General features: G+C 33.9%; 1 protein-coding gene and 1 pseudogene across 1 annotated transcript in view; both read right to left on the reverse strand.

Annotated features, from left to right (window-relative positions):
- The window catches only part of LOC143206489 (uncharacterized), a 169,538-nt gene that overhangs the window by 35,693 nt on the left and 117,859 nt on the right, over nt 1-15,986 (reverse strand). The window lies entirely within an intron of this gene.
- On the reverse strand, nt 8,605-9,131 carry LOC143190978 (histone H3-7-like; annotated as a pseudogene).

Here is a 15,986-nt window from a genome sequence, read left to right on the forward strand (position 1 = left end):
ATTACATTTTGGAAAACACGGGTTCGGAGTCGGAATCTGAGCCGTATATTTCCCACTGTTACGGTACTTTGGATTAAGTACTTAAACGAAGCTTATAGCGCAAACAATACAGTTTTGTCGCCCTCACTACCGCCATTGTTAGTTTTACCTTTATGTCGGCCCGCTTTATTTGCGGCTTTTTTCGCATATTTTCGTGGAGTATAAAAAAATTAACCATAATATTTAGGGAACAGTTGAAAGGACTTATCACACGTATTAAAATGAATAAGTCGGTTATTTAATGAAATAGTGTTAAAGGTTAATTTACGATTAATATATTACTTTTTATATATATTTTAAAGTCTCTTTTCCACCAACCAGCCTGGAGTGGGTCTACTGCTTAAGATGGGTTCCGAACCGTGGTCCTCTGCATTAAACCTAACGACTGCCGAGTAAACAACTTAGAGATCATTCCAAAAGACAACGGGTCTTACCCTGGTTAATGGCATGACTGGGATAATTTTTCTAACTTAACAGGTCAATTGAAAAGTGGCCGGCTTACCATAGTAAAATACATTTTTCGGCAAAATTATTATTTGTTATTCAACATAATTGATACATTGATTATAGCGACCCTCCAAATTTTCGATACCATTTTTGTGGTACGATTTGTCCTTTGCTCATATCAAATAGGCCGTAGTTTCGGCGATCACCTCTTCATTCGACGAAAATTTCTTCCCAGGGAGCATTCTTTTGCGATCTAAGAACAGGAAATAGTCGCTGCAATTCGAAGCCCAGTTCATGGATTTTTGCCATCGTTTTCACTGACTTGTGACACGGTGCATTATCTTGGTGAAGCGGCACTCTCTTTTTCTTCAAATGAGGCCGTTTTTCGGCTATTTCGTCCTTCAAATGGTCCAAAAAAGCTATGTAATAGTCACTGTTGATGGTTTTTCATCCCAAAATACAGGCGCCATAACCTTGCCAACCGACTGTTGCGTTTTTCCACGCTTTGGGTCAGGTTCATGTGTGCAGTCCACTCGAATGACTGTCGATTGAACTTCGGAGTGAAGTGATGTTTCATCCATTGTCTCATATGGACGCAAAAACTCGGGTTTATTACGCTTGATCTTCTTCAAGAACTGCTCTGAATCATCAACTCGTCGATGTTTTTGGTCAAAAGTGATCTCGCGCGGCACCCACTTTGAGCTTTCATACACAGAGCTTTCTCATACCCAAGTATTCGTGAATGATATGGTATAAACGTTCAGTAGACATCTTTAGAGTGTCTGCTATTTCATTCAATTTCAATTTACGGTCAATCAAAATCGTTTTGTGTTTTTTTTTTAATATTTTCGTCGGTAACAACCTCTTTTGGGCTCATTTCACCACGTCTAAACTTAGCATACCAATCGTTAATGGTTGATTTTCCTTGGGTAGTGTCCGGAAACTCGGCATCAAGCCAAGTTTTTGTTTCAAATGTATTTTTTCCCTTTAAAAAGCAATATTTTATCAACACGCGAAATTTCTTTTTATCCATTTTTTTTCACAATAACAAGAGTTGCTTCACTCAAAATGCTATAATTCAGAAACTAATGATCCGACAGCTGTTAGATTTACACACGCATCCTTTATAGCTTACTTTAGGGCTAACTAAAAATATATAGATTTAATTCTAGTAGCGCCATCTATGTGTTAGGCCGGGGATTTTTCAGTTGAGCTGTTATGTGATTAAGTCAGACCAGATGTGTCTCAAATCATTTGAGGGACGGAGTTTAATGTAAGAATGATGACAGAAAAACAATATACAGTTAGAAAGAAAGTAGTCTGCATATGAAATGACAAATAGAAAATGTTATTTTTAGTAAAGAACCGAGCTTTTGGATTATTCAATTTATTTGAAGAAAAAACAAACAAACTACTACCATCGACTGCAGAGGTCGATGTTTTGGAATGATAATAGTATTGAAACTTATTTTATAAGATATAAATTATTTTAATACCAGATGAATATAATGAACAATAATTAATTTTATTAATTGAGACAAAATAGACAAGTATATTATATTTTCCAATTCTAAAAATCGAATAAATGGAAGATTAAAAATCAATTTTTATTTATTTTACTTTTTGGGAGAAAATAAATCTCTTGTTGGAGGAATTCATCTTTAGGTGCAATTTGTGAATCGGCTCATTTTTTGAGCACCATGGATTAACAAACGATCGAAGGAATTAGTTTAAAACTTTTTTAATTTTTAAGCTAATTTTTTATGTTTTTAGGACATTCTTTTTTTAAGGCTTTTAAAACGCTACTTTTCATACTACAATATATTTGATAAAATATATATTATTTTTGACGTATTTTAAAGTCTCCTTTGTACCAACTACGGTTCATCTGGACTAGATCTAATGTTTAACGCGGGCTCCGAGCCACGGTCTTAAGCATTAAGCCTGCCGACTGGCAAGGCACCAACTTAAAGACCATCCTAAAATACTTCCGGTACATTTTCTTTGTCGGATTTTGCATTCTTGCCTTTTGGTCAATCACAAATATAAATTTTCGATCATGCTCCAGCAGGATTCGAACTCATGACCATCTCAACACTAAGAGATTTGGGCACTGCGTCAACCAAACCCGATATTAATGTGTTATAAAATATATTAAACATAATTATCTATTTTACAAATAATGGTTAAACCAAATAACAACGCATTATAGATTAAAATTTATAGTAATAAACTGTAATATATTTTTTAATATATGAATTTTCGAGAATTTTAAATATTTTACGTTAATGTATCATAATTTATTAGTGTTATTTCTGAAAATTTATTAATTATTTTTATATTTCCTCGATAAGGTCCGTTGTATACGTTAATAAATAAACGTAAAAATTTTATTGTCTAGATCATTTTCATTTGTGTTGCAGAACTGCGAAAACCGTAAAAAAATAGGGATTACTTAAAATTTGGATACTGAAGATCAATGGCAAGTTAATCATTAACAGTGACAAGCAAGAATAAAATATTGATGACTTGTCAGTTCGGTAAGAACGTTAAGAAATAGTGGTTGTTTTAAATGAAATTTCGAGATTTGTATGTATAATAAAAGTTCATTATGTTGAACGAAATTCAAGAACCACTCACAACTAGAAACCATCATAGGAGTTCTGTAGATAGAAGGAAAATGTTTTATACATGATTTGGTAAAAAGAATTTTCTCATAGAACTCCTTATATCAGCTTCTGAGGATTGATGATGCTTTTATGCTTTTAGGACTTTGTTTGCCATTGTGAGTCAACTTTCAATGAACATTATGATACAATTTTGGTAGCTCTTTTTTATACTACAATAGTGATGTAAAATCTTCCATTTTTTATGTATTGATTTATTAATATATTATTATTATTATTAGTCCTTGCCCATTGGCTCACAAATTATCTCCATGGTCATTTAAATCTAGCTATTGATTTACTTAGTCTCTAGTATAATATAATAAGGGTTAGTAGCACTTTTAGTGTTTTTACCATTTAGTGCTCTTCACTACACAATTACATAATGTCATACAGTTGAGTTTTCTTGAGTTTGTTGGGTGGAGTCAAATCGATCTTAGGTAAAAAGCAGATATATTTAACGAAAAATCACATTATTAACATTGCAATTGTAAGTGGTGAATTCCTAATACAAAGAAGTATAAAAAATGTTAACCTGGGAATGATTCAAAAGCTTGGATATTTTACGCCGTGTGAATTGAAACCAAGAGGCCAAAGGAATTCTATTTCACTTACGTATTAATTTAGTAAATTAGTAACAAAATTAATTTCAGCTCTCAATATATTGTCAGTACATGTTATGAGTCTTATGATATTCATACATTGTTCATGAAGACATTTCAAATTGTCATGAGGAAAAAAAGTACGAATATTTAACGAAAAATCAAATTATGATCAGTATAATGTGAAACAGTCACTTCATAGTACAAAGACGAATAAAAAAGGATAAAATTAGACAATCCGTAAACTCTATATCAAATCCCATAGTGAGTAAAAGCCTCTTAAACCCGATAACAACACTGAATGCTCACCGAAAGAGATTACGATCCTTGTACATAACGAGGGTATAACTTTGATACGGCATCATTGAAACGATTCGTAATTTGCACATTTAAAACTTAACGTCCCCCCATAGGGAACCGATTAAAATCGGTGGATTATGATTACGGGGCGGATCTATAAAAGGACATAAAGAAATCAGGTAATGAATTTTGATATCGCGTGATTTGCCTTTCCCTTTTTTTTCATTCCTTCTGTTCATGGTTCGGACAAAAAAAACGTTCCGTTGAAAGCACAGTGAAATTGCCTGATTATAATGTGATTCGAGTTTGGGGTTTCTTCGATTTATGTGTAACGACACATAAAAGAAAAACACCTGCCGTACTGTTGCTGTGCTCTGATCGATATCTGACTTAATGGCTTGATAGGGCTGTCGTTATTGAATTCGTTTTTATTTCTGCTGAATGAACTTTTACTGGCTGGTATTGATAAGACCGTATAAAACATATAAATAGAATTATAACTTAATAATCGAAACGTCCTTGTCGTGTTCGGTCCGTGATAGATATGGCAAAATCAAACTCGTTCTTACAGTCATAATATATTATATTTTATTCAAATAAATTGCTTTTCTTTGGTTTTGTTTATTTAATTTTGATGGTTGTGTTTATGTACCTAATTTATTATAACAATTTTCTTTTATATACACAGTGTGGTTTATACATTTATACGTAGTGTTGGATACTTCCTAAATTTTCCTCATAAACTTTCATACTATTAGGCATATAAATAATTTTTTAACACAGATCGTGTTGCTAACTACTTATTACATTTGTATCGGATGTTTAGAATATGGTAAGAAAACAATCTGGACAAAATTGGACAAAACAAAATATGAGGAGTGCTGTTAACGCCCTGTGATACTTTAGGAATAGTGATCTCTATAGAAATGTGAAAATTGCTACCAATAACCACTCCATTAACAAATTGGTCCAGAATCATGAACAGATAGCTCTTCAGCATGTCCGTATTGAGGTAGGCTCGGCCTCAAGAGGGCACGTTAATATTAGCATAAACAAGTTGGAATCTAAAAGATTTTAACACGAAAATTTTAGTTTTTTATTTATTTTTAGTAATTTATAGGGATACACAACTCATTGAACAAGCACAGATTGCATGAAATCTCGCATGGAGAGGCATTGTCAACACTTAAACCTATTTCGGCTGGATTTCCACAGTGTAGTACCACTCCTGTGTCTACTTTATACTGCTGATATCGCAACAACAAAAGAAATAGTACTTGGAACATTTGCCGACGCCACAGTTATCATGACCAAAGACATATATCTGTCTAAAGCTGTATAGAAAGTACAAGTAGCGGTCAACAAGATCTACAAATGTACTAGAGGCTGGAAAATGCAGCTTAATAGATCCAAATTTGTCCATGTTTTTGAGTTGACTTGTACTTGTTGTTGACTCTTGGCGGATGTCCGATTCCTTAAGCAGAATCAGTTAAATACCTCGGAATACATCTCGCTGGTAGGTTAAATTGGAAATATCAAGTTAGGCAAAAAGCAGGGCAGATTAGACTCAAGGTTAGCAAATGTACTGGTTAGTTGGAAGATACTCTCATCATGAAGCCAATTTGAACCTAGGGTGCAAATATGGAGTTGTACTGAAACATCAAACTAACTAGTTATCCAACGCACCCAATATAAATTTCTAGGATTAATTACCAATGCTTATCGCTACGTAACCAACGAAGACATGGGTGATAACCTTGAAATCAAATGGATATACGAAAGTATATGGAAGTAATCCAAAATTTCGCTTTAAAATATGAAATATGATTGATGAATCACAGCAACGTGGAAGCAATACAACTACTGGACAACACGCAGTAAATCAGATTAAACCGAACCAAACCAACTTGTTTAAAGTGTGTTCTTAACTTTGGCTCAAGTGGTTAAAACTATTTTAATTGTGGAAATATATGCTGATGTATTAATCCAGTACTAGATGTATTGTGTATTAATGTATGTACAACAGAACAGTAGTAATAAATAAATTTGTAAATTGAGATTGTATTAAGCATATCTAGTGTAAGATATAATTAATATAAATAGCAATGGGACTATTATAGTACCTAATAGTAAAAAATTGAGAAGCTTGTTTGGTCTCGCAGCTTGTGAAAGGGAATTCAAAGGAGGAGTCTACGCGGTTTGTTATATTTTAGCCTAAGATACCTTGGATAAGATATAAACATTTTTTTAGTCACCAATCGGTATATTGTGGCAAATTGTAGGATAGGGCATCACCGGAAGTTCCTTTTATTATTCTTATCATGATTGTGTTTAAGAAATTCGGGTAAGCTATGTATACAATGTGGGGCAAAAGTCCCGCTACCATTTTGATTGCCTATAAATTTTCTCAAAGAAAACATAAATAAGTTTAAGATAAGTAGGTTTAGGGTAAGTAAGATAAGTAGGTTTTCATAAAAAGTTTAATTGGTCTTTACATTTTTTTTGTCATTATTGAAAAATTATATCGGCTAAATGGTGACCGCGTTTCGTTATGCAACCTGCGCTACATCTTACTTTATGACACGTCTTCCAGAACGAAGCCTGATTGTTGTCGTACATTACTGTCGATTGTGGTTTTGTGAAGCACTCGGCGATTAAGATATTTTTTACGTAATTTCCGCTGAATGAGCGAAAAAGCGCTGTTAAAGCGAAATTGAGCTAAACGCCACATAATCAAGTTGGCGAGTAATCAAAATGATAGCGGGAATTTTGCCCCCACCTTGTACATATGTGACACCTAAGAAATAATTCACAATGAACCACACCATGATTTTTAATTTTTTAATTTTGTGTAAACATATAAATAGCATAACAAAATAATTTTTTTATATTAAAAAAAAGCGTGTTCGTTATCTGAGTAACAAACGCAAACTATAAACAACGCAGGGATCTGCTATTGAAGTTCCTGGTCTCGATCTGATTTCGACACTTTTCAATTCGAGCGGCATTGTTAAAGGAGGAGAAAAAAAAACACGATCTTGGGACGCCAATGCCAACAAGTCGAAATATAAAACGAGTCGGCTGTTGTAACGGTCCCGGACTGCTTCCCCATCCGTCCCCCTCCGCGTCACCCCGGCCGTTTTCATTGTTCATTGACGATATTTCCGGCGAATTTCCAACAAAAATGGAGCTATTTTCGCAGCTCCGGAATTATGGTTTCGGAATTGTAACTGCTAACAAGTTTACATTAGAAGACAAGAGAGGAAATTCTTATAGCCTTTCACTTTTCCTTCTAATTAGAGTGACGTCTCGTGCGGGGGATGGATATCCCTCCTCCTCCCACCAATTAAACATTTTAAGTCCTTTAATAAACACTTATTGATTTATTATTAATTCCTTTAATGATATAATGTCGTGTTATCATGAATGAGGTTAACTTAAGATTATTATAATGTACTAGCAGATATGATAGACGTTGTCCTGTTCAAATGATATTTTCATACTGAGTGATGGGTGAACAGTTTTATCAACGGATTTATTTTGTTTTTGTAAACACGTGTAATGATATCATATATGCACGTCATGGTGAAGCATTGATGGCTGCCCTGATAACAACAACATTATCCTTTTTGGATTCCACGAAAATGTGATGAAGAGATTTTATATGGTATCACAGATAAAAGTCTTGGCGTCGTGATTATATTCTTGCATATGAAGAGGATTATTATTATATGATGATGAAAAAGTATATGCAGCACCGTTGTTGTTGATATCAGTTGTTCCATATATATTACTGCTTATAGCATCAATCAAATGTATGATGATGATATAGCTGGTAGCATATGAGAATGTTATTATCTTGATTGGCATTGGCAAAAATATAAATAAGATACAAATAAATAACTTGTACATAAAAAAAATGTATATATTTTATCAATCAATATCGAGTTTCAGATGAATCGCCAGCCATAACAACTGCAACTTCTTTAATATTGGTATTTTATGTTATATCTTCTTCAGTTCCCTCCATATGGTACTTCGTCTAATTTAATGATAATAACGTAGTTGTCGTTTTGTAATATATTGGAAACAGTGTTGAATAACGTGAGTAATTCGCTAGGATTTTACAAAAGCGTTCCCAAAATTGTCACAATTTCACTGTTCTCCATCTGCTCGATGTGGTTGTATAGTTAGCATGTGTTAATTTTTGCTCCCAGTCACCCATAAAATGTTCGGACCAGCATCAGATATTGAAAATAAATAAGCAATTTGATGGTACACTTGAATCCTGATGTTGAATCAAAATTACGACTATCCTCATTCAGAAAGATTTTATTGTTCCTGATGTCATTGAATTTACAAATTTTGCGAAACAAAAAAACAATTTCGATTAAGATGTGGCACTAGCAGGGCGTGTCCCGCAATTTCCTTTTTTGGAGGTAGAGAAAACAAAATATGATTAAAATTACGTTTTGGAATTTTTATTTTTAAAGTACAACTGTTTTATTTATCAACAACGATTTATTTTTGTTTCATTTTGTAACAGTATATAAAACTCTTTTTGGCTCATCCATTATTTAAACTATCTCTTAAACTGTTTTTTTATATAAACACAGAAAACGACTTTAATATATGAGAGCCAGAGCGTTTATGCACTTTCGCCTCTAATACTTTTGACTAATTGAAAGTCCTTAGGTCATGATAGTTACTCGTTTAGCATGGATCGCGCACAATTTGGTGTCTTCAATAAAGCCGACCGTCTTGAATTCCTGAGCGATTTCGCGAACCAATCGTTGAAAAGGCAATTTCCTAGCCAGTAACTCGGTACTCTTGTGATAACGTCAGATTTCTCCCAAAGCGATCGTACCTGGTCTGTAACGATGCGATTTTTAACACCACCGGTGCTTTTCCTGGCTGCTTTGGTAGCCAATTGTTTTCTGACACCGTGACCTCCGGTTGATTTTCGAGCGGTTTGCTTGGTACGAGTCATCATCTAAACGGATTTAACTTCAAATGAATATAGTAACAACAGTAATCACCAACAGACCTTTGGAAACTGATGTTAAGCAGGTTAATTCGTTTCGTGTGCTTTTATTGTTTATCTTTATTTTAATAGATTTATATAAAAGTATTAGGGAAAACTTGTAGTTTTGATGTAATCTTTGATTATAAAAAAGACAGTTTAAATATATTTTTAAGAACAAGAAATGTCGAGTGAGTTGCTACTAAAATTAACTGATTATGTGGCTTCATGCCAGCTATTTCAGAATCGTATTTGTTTTTTATACGCGTACTTGTTATATATATATCTGGACTGTTAATTAATATTACTATATACTGAATACGTTTACCGATTATAAGTATTTTGTAGATGCTTTAGTTATAATCTTTCTTTATATGCGAATGGAAGTACTAATTATTATACAAAATATCCTTGCTTTTGATTTAAAAAATATTGCTGTCATTTATTTTGTCCTGATTTATCTCAATTATGTTGGTTACTGTGAATCATGGATTTCATCATGCTTTTCTCATCACAAAATTATTATGGAAACGCATATTCATTAAGTTATATTTGGAAATTTTTGAAAAATAACCTGTTTCTCTACTTTATGAACGAATTTTTGATAAATTCATTATTTATTAGTAATTATCAACACTATGGATATATTATATTAAATTTAAATATGAATAATTGTAAAGTTGTCTTTAAATATTGTTATTCCGAATATAACAACATAAAAAGGGCAATTAATTTTCATTTCCATTACTTATGTATTTCTATTATTGCTAGTCAGACTGTTGGTTTTTCTGCTAAAATCTATTAATGTTCTCTATTGAAAATGTTATGCAAATGTTAATAGTCATGTCGGTCGATATGATGTTTATCGTTGCGCCATTTTATAGTTTCTCAATTTTCCTATACATAGGCACATATTGCAATGAGCCCTTTTAATAGTAAAATTTTTCTGAATTTTGTTGACAATTTCGTTCCATAGCTTCCCAGCACACTTTCATCGGCTAGTGCTCCGTTTTGATGCCATTTTTCTAGCTCTGTACGCTGTTGATACGATTTATTTTTCTTGCGTAGTTTAACCCCGGTAATTTCTATTTTGGTACTTTGGCTGGTAATTGGGCACTCTATGCTGTTTTTCTTATAGTGAATACATACAACTCTGCCTCTGTATTCGGCTGTGCTGTTTTACCGAAATATTCCAACGTGTCCATTTGTTGTGGCTCTTGAGGTTTTGTTACACAATATTTATGTTCTTGGGTGTTATTAATCTAAAAATGACTTCCTTTTTGTCATAGTTTGTGTTCTTGACAATTAACTATGTTAAACACGTTTTTACATTAATATAAAAGAGAATAGAATGGATTCTTTCCCCATCTCTTCAATGTCCTGGTGAAATTATTCACATTGACTTTAACTCGCATATTCCAAATTTTCTAGAAAGCAGTCGAGGTGGGAATGAAGAAGATGCACTTTTAGACTCATTAGGCAACCTAAATTTGGAAATAGTTTTAGCATTTTTGTGATGATTACTTTATAGCTGGGGTCTTTATGAACCTAAATATTTCTTGATGATGGATTCTCTCGTGATAAATTGAAGAATGTGTTGAAACCTTCGGCTTTGCATCTGACAGTCCCAGAAACTTTGAAACTACGTATTTGAAGAAATCTCCATTTTTGGAAAGTGATTGTATAAATTGGTCTCATTAATCCCAACTGTGTGTAATGTGTAGCGGTGGTAAAAGAACTTTATGTGGGGATACCAGTATTTTTGGAGAGCGTTTTTTTCCTGGCGTCCTGGAACTTTTTCCGTAATATTTTCGTTTTTAGTATGCCAAAACATTTTTTTCCGTCAGTGTCTCTCTCTGCTTTATTTGTAATACAATGTAATGACTAGATTCGGTAAGTTTAAAGCAAATGTAAAATTATAGCCAAAAAACAGACGTCACGCGTAAGACTGTATAAAAGGCGATAACGCCGTAGGACAAACGAAGAAAAAAATGGCGCAGCAAACGACCCGAGTCTAAACAATAAAACGGCTGATATAAAGCGGAACGACAGAGCGTCGGAGAAAAACAACGCGAGTTTAAATTCGGACATGTTTCCATCTGCTCAAGACCGTCCTTCGTCGCGAAATAAAACGTACCATTAAGGCGGCGATAATCGAATTTGGCGGGGCGTACGGCCGCGGCGCGTTCTCTCCCGTCCGTTCCCCGGGATCGGTAACCGGGGCCCCAACGACTGGAACGACGAATTTCCCGTTGTAATAGGACGCGAAGCGCCAGATAACCGAATTATCCGGTCGAATATTCCGCCAGGCGAATTATGGAAATTGAAATTGATGTGTGCTCCAGACAACATTTTTGGAATTTCAACGAGACACAGGCCGGCCCCGTCGAACAGCTGTCCTCGTTTTGTCTCTCCTCTGGCGCTTCCTCCGTCCGGACGGCTCCATTTCTTTGAACGACGTCGGACATCAACGATAAGACGGCAAACGGATAATGGTGACGGTTGGGCTATTGGCGTTAAATGGAAGAGGCTGTTTTAAGTGGCAGCTAAATTTGTTGGAAATGTTTAATGAGGACGTCGCGTTTCTGAAATAATTCAATTCTTCTATAATAATAATCGTTTACTTTTATTAATTTTACCTAGAACAAGAAACACTGGGATTTTCCTTTTCAAATCAGCTCTTTTCTGATTAATTTTATATTACCTGACAGTATTTTTAAAATTTTCCACAGTATGGGCATGCAGTATCTAAATCCATATTGCAAATATGTTATCTAGTGATAGACGCATAATAGTGATGATAAGCTATTGGTATTAAACGGAAGAACCTGTTTTATGTGGCAGCTACATTTGTTGGAAATGTTTAATGAACTTCACTTTACTTTTATTAATTTTAGGTTGGTACAAGAAGTATTCAGATTTGTCGTATGAAGTCTTTCTTTCGTTCTTTTATGTTTTATTCTTGCAAAAAAATAACTTTGAATCACCTATATTTATCTTGCAATTTTTCTCTATTAATAGCAATTCATTTCATCGATTGTTCGATTGTTGGTGAAGTAAACTTCGCCTACTTACCGGTAGGTATTTTCTCCGGACTGATGACGATATTTATAGCTATCACATGGTATCCGATGGCATACTACGTTGAACACTTTGACTGAATCGTTGTTCTGATGAATAAGCGTTTGCAGTTCTTGGACAATAATAAGAAGCGCTTCGCCAAACAATATCCTTTAGAAATACCTACTAGATGTCCGAATGTTGGCCAAGAAGTGGTTAGAATAATTTCTCACCTCAGAAAATAATGATTGAGGCAATTTTACTTTCCCAGCCTTAGTAGATTTACCGCTGTACTTGAATGTCAATTGTCATTTCGTCAGTTGTTACTGATTTATTAATAATCTATTTTCGTATTATATATATATATATATATATATATAAGAATAGTTAGAATGGCTTAAACAATATTAAAATATTTGTGTGAAGAAAAAGTAAAGTGAAAAAGCAAAAGGTCATATATTGAAGGTCTATAACATATATTCATATTATAAAAATACGAATGTAACGGAGACAACGTTACCATTGGTACTGATTCGACATTTTAATCAAATGTGGAAACGACAAGTCACCGAACTCAACTACAAGCACTTGGCTAAATCTGTCGGTTGGGTACTTTTGTATTGTGCTAGTTGAAATATATATTTTATTATAATTTTATCTGGTCCAGCAAATTGTTTTATGAAATAGTAAAAAATAAAACAATATTTATAATTAGAATATATAGAATATATATAATACTGCTGATTTACTGACTTCAAAAATGTCTATTGTGGCTGCATGACATGTATACAAGTTATACAGCATGACATCCCTTCTAGGATCCATAATGAGTATATTTCAAAGTGTTAGCGTTAGATATGTCGAAAGAGTATCAATGTATGCCAATGGATTTCCAAATCAACTAAATATAAGTGATAACAGTGCGTACACTAAATGTTTACTACTACCTGATTAATAGACATATATAGACTTTCGATCAATATTTAATATAAGGTGCCATGTATATTATAATGATTATGAATTGATACTGAATCATACTTATTACCCATTGGGCAGATTGTTGAACAATGAAGTCTAAGAACAGAAAATGTCTGGTCATATCCAGTTTAGTTACGGTAGTGACTGGAATGATCTTTCCTTGTATAGGATTTAAAATTTTTATAGACAATTATATATTTATACCACATTAAATAAATTAAATATAAAATAAACAACAATTTTGTAGACTTCGAAGTTGTGATTATCATATCCGTAGGGAGACTGTCGTGTCGTTGATAACAGAGCTGCCCTGTTAGCTTTCAAATATATCTCGATATTTCGAACTTTATCAGTATTGTTTCATCATAGTAGTTTCAATGGAATCAACTTATAAAATTTAACGAAAGTAACTAAGTATCTCGAAGTAAAGCTTGATGTAAAACTTCGCTGAAAGAAACATGTAAATATGAAAAGGACAAGGACAATTCGAATTATTCGGATACCGATTATAACTTAGGATATCAAGAGAATCGCAAGGAGATATGAGGAGAGACTCCATTCTCATGTTAATATATAAGTATTACAAATCTTGGATAACACTACACCAGAACACAGATTCAAAAGAATCAAACTATTTTATCTTGTGTAGTGTAGTGTAGTGTGTCGCATTTAATAGAGAAACAGAAGTGTAAAACATAAATATTATTACACCAGTCATTATCAGTTCGATCAACAATATAACTGGATGATTTTTATGCGTAGAAAAATGAAGAAGAATCCTAGTCGATTCCGTTATAGATTCAATGACACAGATCGACACTTTTTAAGATGCTTTTTTGTTGTTGTGTTAGGTCGATAGTTGCTGTAGTACACAGTTAAGAGTGTTATCCCTCGTGGGTTCATCTATGCATTGAGCAGTTACAGGATTTACGATTCTTGTTCATAAACTTTTCCAAGACGTCAATTAAGCATCGCGCGAACCAACACAACCAAACTACCCCTCGCCGCTCGTAAATCAGTCCGCCCACCATCGTCGTCGTCGAGAGGTGGAGCGGATGAGGGGGGCGGGGGAGACGAGGCGGAGGGGGGAGTCTATTAGTTCGGCAGTCGGCGCCACCGTCCCAAACCGCCTAATTAACGGATATTCGGCGCCTCCGTAACGCATAGCGCCACCGGGAGCCAGTGCCCTTCTTCCTTCGCGGCCTCCCCCAAGAATAAATCGCAATAAGAAATGGTGACGATGAGGAGAGCCCGGCGTCTTATTAATATAAATTCCCCCTCCACGGGTCCCTTTGGTGAAGCGCGTCTTTAGAAGCCTTCGGGAGATTTATTACGGCTCGCGGCGGGACCGACGGGTGGCGAACGGACGATGGGGGGAAAAGAGGGGGTAGGACAGGGCGAGAAGGGGACACTCCTTACGCAAACTAAACTAAATCGCGTGAGACAATTAACACTTCATTAGCCACTATCATCATTTTCTTTCTGTTTGTCGAAATATTCCGAAATTATTTGATAATGTAATATTTATATATAGTCCGTTCTATATATAGTAGATGAGTACATATATGATATTTCGAACTTATTATTATTATTATTAAATCGTCTTAGAATACATTTGCAATATTATTTTTATAACATCTTTTTTAGATACGCTTAGTACAATCTTAATTATAAATTAATTTATTACTACTTTTCATTTGTAATTGGATTAATTCACAAGCAAGACGAGTGCGAGAAAATACATCAATATATATTCCTCAATTATAAAATTATAATAACTTATAGCTATTGTTTACACTTAAGGTATACACTTTATATAAGTTCGTATGGTTTGGTTCGCTTCAATCTCCTGACATCCTGCACTCTGTCCAGCAGTTGTATTGCTTCCACGTTAGTATGATTTAGTAATCTTCTTCGTGTTTCAAGGCGAAATATTGGATAACTTCGCAAATCCATTTCATTTCCATGTCATCGTGCTATTCTTCGTTGGTTACGCAGCGATAGGCATTGGTAATCAATCGAAGAACCTTGTTTTGACAGTGTTGTATGACCAGTTGAATTGAATTTTTAGCGCAACCCCATATGTCCAAATTGGCTTTATGATTGTCTTATAGATCGACCTCTTTGATTTTAGATCAAGTTGAGAGTATCTTCCGACTAACCAGCATAGTTGTTTTATTTTAGTTCTAATGTGTTTTGCTTTTTGTCTAACATGATGTTAAGTATTTGATAATGTAATTTATATATAGTCCGTTCTATATATAGTAGATGAGTACATATATAATATTTCGAACTTATTATTATTATTAACTCGTCTTAGAATACATTTGCAACATGATTAGATTATCTATTTATGAATTAGTAAATTCTTAGGCTTACAAATAAGCATACAGTAATCTTCTCCGATTCCATATTCTTGCACAATCTCAAATATTTTCAGTTTTCCTGTATGACTCTTTATCATTTCAGTGCCTAGTGTCCACGCGTTGTGCTTTATATTGTTTATATTCTCAAAAAATTAACAAAAAAATACCTCCTAACCACTATTCGGTTAGGAGGTATTTCTTGTTAATTTATTGTTTTCTTTATTCCTGGATTGGTTTATATAATTATGTATTATAGCAGAAAAAAATAGCAACAGACAATACGAGTGTAAGGTATAAATTATCTGTAAAATGTTATAATTTAGTAAAACTGCTAAAAATGTTGATTGCTAAGGAACAAATGTTTATTTATGTTAAATAATATGAACACACTGGGCAATATGTCGTAGTTTTGGTAAGTACAGTATGTGAAAAGAACTGCCTAGTAGGATACTGCTACAAATAAATATGTTAACATTTACATAATTGCCAGTGCTCCGAACTACGG

This window comes from Rhynchophorus ferrugineus, unplaced genomic scaffold (genome assembly GCF_030347505.1).
Source record: "Rhynchophorus ferrugineus isolate W39M unplaced genomic scaffold, kcgeb_rfMv2 rfM1, whole genome shotgun sequence".
Taxonomy (NCBI): Eukaryota; Metazoa; Arthropoda; class Insecta; order Coleoptera; family Curculionidae; genus Rhynchophorus; species Rhynchophorus ferrugineus.